The sequence below is a fragment of the Cnephaeus nilssonii genome (genome assembly GCF_951640355.1).
Source record: "Cnephaeus nilssonii genome assembly, chromosome: 20".
Classification (NCBI taxonomy): domain Eukaryota; kingdom Metazoa; phylum Chordata; class Mammalia; order Chiroptera; family Vespertilionidae; genus Cnephaeus; species Cnephaeus nilssonii.
Genome location: NC_137091.1, coordinates 22995938 through 23002609, shown reverse-complemented (window position 1 = coordinate 23002609; position 6672 = coordinate 22995938).

The following is a 6672-nucleotide window of genomic DNA, read 5'->3' as shown; positions in this document are numbered from 1 at the left end:
AATAAGAACCATTAATATCTAGGTATAAATTCTTCAACATAGAGAATTTCATATAGTGAAAATGTACAATTTTTTTTTTTTTTCTTTCAACACCCCTCTTTCTTCTGTGGATATGCTCAGTCCATTCAGGGTGGGTCAGCCAAGACTGGGTGGGGCATATAATGCAGACCCAGTCAATCACTAGAACCACACTATCCTAACCATGGCGATTGGCCCACCTTTCAGTCCCATGCCCCACGCTGGGTCATTCCACGTTCTTCCCTAGGACTTTGTTCATCCAGGGTTGAAAGAAAAAAGGGGGGTTGTCTTTTGGGATACACAACTGGAAGGCATGAATCAGCATGATCAGGGAGCCAGCTACCAAAACATGCAAAGAAAACCTATGTGCAGTGGAAGAGGATAAGACAAGACACAGAGAACACAGAGAAGAACTGGAGTACATTGGGGATGCTGGGGATGCATCAGAAAAAAGGAGATCATCAAAGTTTAGTCCTTCATCGTTTCCAGATCCCATAGTGCCTGAAGCCAGCGCTTGGACTTCCCAGTTGTAGGATCCCATAAATCCTACTTTATGTTTTAATTGGTATTGAGTTGGGTTTCTGTTACTTACAGCCAAAAAAAGTCCTGGTAAATATAGAGAGGAAGTCATTTACCCAACAGCAGATCCTGAATCAGTAGGGGGGCTGGTGAGAATACGACTCATTCTATTTCAAGTGTAGCATTTAGGACCCTGGGGTAAGCAAAGGCTGGCTGCCCCTTGCACAAAAACTGCTAACATTTTTTATTGTCGTTGGCACGTACATGTCAAAACCATAAAAGCTCACAGCCAGGCACATTCTAAGGGTAGTATATGACCCTTCCACAACCTGTGAGGAGGATCTTGTTAGGACCTCCCTTTTGAAGATGAGGGAGTGCAGGCCTGCGGAGCTTAAACGCCTCGAGTCCAGAACTGGTTCGTGTTGGCTCCAGGACTCTCACATGAATGAAGGCAGCCTGACTTCCCAGCCTTGCTCTTGCTGTCCTGCCTTACCTGTGCTTGTCCCCAGGAAATGACCTTTGTTACTGACAGCAAACTATGAATTTTCATCCTCTTTCAGGCTCTGCCACGTGGATTTCTCACTGAAGAATGATAGGGCAGGTGGAAGCTGCATTTTAGAGCAGGGGAGAAAGAGAGGGAGGGAGGGGAGAAAGAAAGAGAGAGAGAGAGAGACCGGGTGCCTCCATACGTATGTACAGACGAGCCAACTGGGTTTTGAACCACAACCTAGGAATGTGCCCTGACTGTGAATCAACGTTCGAACCAACTGAGCCACGCGGCCAGGGCCCTCATGTGATGTCTGCTACACTGTGAGAGTGCCACGGGGAAGGCTGCCTGCAAGTGAGTCCTGGTGCACAAGGGAATATCCTTCCATACGTTTCCAAAAAGGTTCACACTTTCATCGCAGGTGTCATTCGAGCAGAATTTAGAAGCAATTCCTGCTGAACCAGCAAATCTGAACAAGTCAATGCACTTTGCCTTCAGTGACACCAAAGCACTTGATTTTATAGAATTTGCAGTTGCTCTGATGACCAAATAAGAAAAGAAAATCCCAAAGAGGGGGGACTGGGCCGGTGCCATCTTTGCAAGTTGTGGCATCTGCATGTACGCACCACCCAGGGTTCAATAGCATGCCTGGCACTCCAAGGGGACCGGTGCCCGCTTGGCCAAGTGAGGCCAGGAAGCAATGCTCCTTCTGGTGGTTTTGTTGTTGTTGTTAAACAGTAAGTGGTCCTAGCCCGGCCGGCGTGGCTCAGGGGCTGAGCGTAGACCTATGAACCAGAGGTCACGGTTCGATTCCCGGTCAGGGCACATGCCCAGTTTGCGGACTCCATCCCCAGTGTGAGGTGTGCAAGAGGCAGCTGGTCAGTGATTCTCTCATCATTGATAGTACTATTTCTCTCTCCCTCTTCCTTCCTCTCTGAAATCAATAAAAAAAAAACATTTTTTAAAAAAGGAAGGGGTCCTTCATCTCTCAGTTGGGTCAAATCTAACAAGCAAAATGACACAGACACCACTGGCATTGGCTACAGGGGCTTTTGGCTTTTCTCAGCCGTGGGCCGGGGCGAGGTTTTGCTGGGTCTGCTGCAGGGAGCTCAGTAGGGGCTGCATGTCCAGACAGGGAGGGGCTGGGAAGTAATCTCCGCAGGCCCACCCTGCGCCTGGGCTGTGGGAACAATAAACACAGGGTAGACTCCCATGTCGTAGGAAGGAAGCGACCATCAGGAAGCTCTTAGGAAGAACGGAACCGCTGGGTCTCCAGTGGCTTGGGGGCTGGTGTCATCTCATCCCTGAGGTCATCGCCACACATGTCTTTCTCACACCCCAGATGGTCTCTGCCTCAGCGCTGGCAAGCGGAGGCTCCTCCCGTCCCAGCTGGCCCATACCTACAGGCTAGCGTTCGCCGGAAGAAAGTACGTTTGGAACCGAGAAGAGTGGAATACTGCCCCAAACCTTCTTGGGCAGCTTTGCTCGGCAGATGGCAGACAGGGAGCCAGGAGCTTGGTACTGGTTCTGCCCCTCACCAGCCCCGTGAATTTGAGCTAATTCCATGACCTCTCTGAGCCCCATGGGTCTCCCCTGAAAAGTGAGAGTTACAGCCTTGAAGAAACCTTAGAGATCACCTAATTAAAACCAGAGGTGATTCTAGAAATGAAGAGAATAGCCAAGAGACCATTGTTCTATTGTCTGTAGGATTTTCAGGAGATTCAGAATTCCTCAAGTTCTCTACCCTCCGGTTGAAGGTAAAGGGGCAAAAAGTAGGTTATAGGGACACATCAGAATTCCTCAGGACATATTCAGAGGACCCTGTGTACTGATATTTCTTTACTATTTGTCTTTAAGCCAACTCCAAAAAGAAATACTTAAAAAAGGAATCCTTCTATCATTTGCCACAATAAGAATTTTTTAAACATTGTGTTATTTTCATTGTATTTTTTTTTCAATTACCTTCTAATTAGATACTTTTTGCCTGCCAAGGGTTCTAGCCTCGGGCTTGTTCTCTCCTGAATGCTTGCTAATCTCTCTTTTTAACAGAGAGGTATTAAAGACCTACTCAGTTCTGAGCCAAAGCGCTTCCCCTTGATGTAATCAGCAAGTGAGAAATGAGTCCCTTTCAATTCTGTTCCCTCCCGAGATTGCATTGTTATGTTGTGTAGGCACTTCTGACAACTCTCTCCGGATCTCTCAGCGGTGCCTGGTTCGCATTTTCTGCACTCTGGCGTCGGGGATGCAGACTCCCCACACCTGACCAGAAGTCCAATTAACCAGCTTACTCCTTGGTAGGCTGAGATGGGTCCTGGCCATTAGAGAGCTTTCCTTGCAAAGGGCAGGACCCTGTACTTCTTATCTCTGTACGCTTTGGTGCAGGCTTTGCACCGTCCTTCCACAGAAATAAATTATTCTTAAACAGCGCCGGTCCTGTCCATGCTTCCGGGACAGTGGCGCACAGACGCCTCAGCAGGTAGCACCACGCATTGGACGAGCCACCCTGGGAAGTCAAGCTTCTTGACAGCTGGCCAAGTGTGCATATTCACGCTTCGCTACTGAAGTCGGGCTCTTCCTCACCACACCAAACAGCTGTCCACGTTGGTCAGAAACTAAGCACGGCGGGAAAATGTGAAGACGGAGATTTGGTAGAAAATCCCTGGTTTTCTTTTCAGTTGGCAAATTTTAATCCGAGCGTGGTGGTGGGCACTTGAGAAGGAGGATACTGTTAGCTGCCTTGATAGGACAGGAAATGCTGCTGACAGTTAATGAGCTTCGTATAAACAGTGACTGGGGGATCCACGTCTTCGGGAATGTGGCCGCTGCTCCCAGCTCAGGGGCCGTCCAGCAGATCCAAGGTCTTAGGGCCCAAGATGGGGGCCTGGGGGGCCTGGTTATGGGGAGCTGGAGTCCTCTGTGTCACACAGATTTTCCATTTACTGTACCAGGGAGGGAATGGTGGTGGTGATAAGAATAGCTTCATTAGCCTGGCCGGCGTGGCTCAGTGGTTGAGCATCGACCTGTGAACCAGGAGGTCATGGTTCGATTCTGGGTCAGGGCACATGTCTCGGGTTGTGGGTTGGAGCCTCCGTGTGGGCCATGAGGGAGGCAGCTGATCAGTGATTCTCTCTCATCATTGATGTTTCTGTCTCTCTCTCTCTCTCCCTCCCTCTCCCTCCCTCTCTGAAATCAATTTTTTAAAAAATATTAAAAATTGAAAAAAGAACAGCTTCATTACCTACCTGAATTCAGGAGCTATTCTACTCATCATCTCATTTAACCCTGGCCATGACCCGTTCTCTGGGTCTAATGACTCCACTTGTGCCGAAAAGACGCTGAAGCTCAGAGAGGTTAAGATGCCCGCAGGTGCAGAGGAGGAGCTCCTTGGAATCTTACTGAGGAGGGAGCGTCATCTTCAGTCAGGCTCGCTCCAATGTGCTTCCTGACACCTCGGCTCCTCTCTCCCTCAGGACGGTTCTGCCGTCCCCGTCCCTCTGCTGCCCTTCCTCTGCCACATGTGCTTTGGTTCCGTGGAAGCTCTAAACAGAGCATTTTCAATGCAGAAATGTTATGTTTAGAAGACATTAATATCCCTAAATGCATATGTGCACACACACACACACACACACACACACACATGTGCAATCATGAGACTATATGTTTGGAGGAAAAGAGTTTACTAGAGTTCCTTAATGGAACTTTGAATAAATTATATGGGGCATTTTTCTACCCATAGTAACTCAAATAAATACATGCTATTTGAAATAGTGGGTTTGGAGCTTAAAAAAGAAACACACTATATCTTTGCTGGAGAATGGCTCTTGATGAAAAAAGAAAACTCACTCTAATTTGAAGATTTAACGAGGGAGTTTGATGGTATATATGAAATCAAACTGCTATACTTTGTCATCCTGATGCCCTAGGATACTCTGGCCACATTTACTGCTTCCGCCCTATAATAAGTTTTTATCGAGCACCTACTATGTGCCACATACTGCACTAGGGATTCCAGTGTGAATGAGCATTAGGGAGAGTCCCAGCTTTTTTCTTAACCTAGTCTACAGCTATGGAGAGGGCTTCCCAAAACACATGTTTTGTAAGCTTGCTTCCGAGGAAGAATATATGCAGGTTCAGAAGTTTCCCAACTCACAAAAATTATATCAATATACCTCCAAAGCTCATAGTAAAAATAAAATCCAAAAAGAAGAAAAAACTTCTTAAATATAGCTTTTGACTAATGAATATTAGTTAAAACCACCGATCATAAAAGTCTTACCTGGGAGAAGATAAAGAGTAGTGTTATAAATCATTTATTCACTTAGTTTTTTTTCCCTTTTTGTGGTAACATTATAACAAATTTTGCCTTTTTACCTATTTTAAGTGTGCAATTCAGTGGCATTAATTGCATTCATTGTGTTGTGCAACCATAACCACGATTTCTAAAATTTTTCATCACCCCAAAAAGAAACTCTGTAACCATTAAGCAATAACCATGCTTCCTTTCCCTAGTTCCTGGGAACCTCTCATCTATTTTCTGTCTCTATGAATTTGCCTATGTTAGATATTTCATGCAAATGGGATCATACACTACCTGGCTTATTTCACTTGGCATGATGTTTTCCAGGTTCGTGTACATTGCAGCATGTATCAGAATTTCATCCCTTTTTATGGCTGCATAATATTCCATTGTATGGATATACCACTTTAGTTTATCCATTAATCTGTTGATGGACAATTGGGTTATATTCACCTTTTGGCTATTGTGAATAATGCTACAATGAACATTGATGTACAAGTAGTATCTGTTTGAGTCTGTTTTCAATTCTTTTGAGTATAGGATTCATAGTGGAATTGCTGAAACTTAATTCTGTATTTAGCTTTTTGAGGAACCATCACACTGTTTTCCACAGTAGCTACAGAATTTTACATTCCCATGGCAGTGTGTGCAGGTTCCAATTTCTCTACACCCTCACAACACTTGTTATTTTTTCATTTTTTGATTATAGTCATTCTAGTAGACATGACGCGATATCTCTCTGGTTTTGATTTGCATTCCCCTAAAGATGATGAGATTCTCCATGTGCTTATTGGCCATCTGTTTATCTTCTTTTGAGAAATGCTTATTCCAGCACTCTTCCTGTTTTTCAACTGGGTTATTAGCTTTTTTGTTGTTGAGATTTAGAAGTTCTTTATATATTCTGGATATTAAACCTTTATCCAGATATATGACTTGCAAATCCACCCCCCCCCTTTTTGTAAATTATCTTCCCACTTTCTTAATAATGTTCTTTGGTGTATGGAAGCTTTTTAATTTTGATGAAGTGCAATTTGTCTATTTGTTGTTGGGTTGCATGGGCTTTTGGAGTCTGCATTGGTTTGCCAGGGCTGCCATAACAAAAACACCTCTGGTTTCCTCTGAGACCTCTCTTATTGGCTTACAGATGGCTTGCATCTGCACATGCTCTTTTCTCTGTTTATGCACATCCCTGGTATCTCTTCGTGTGTCCAAATTTTCTCTTCTTATAAGGATGCCAGTCATATTGAATTAGGGCTCACCTATGTAACCTCCTGTAGCCTTAATTGCTTCCTTAAAGACCCTGTTTCCAAATATAGTAACACTTTGAGTTCCTAGAGGTTAGGGCATCAAC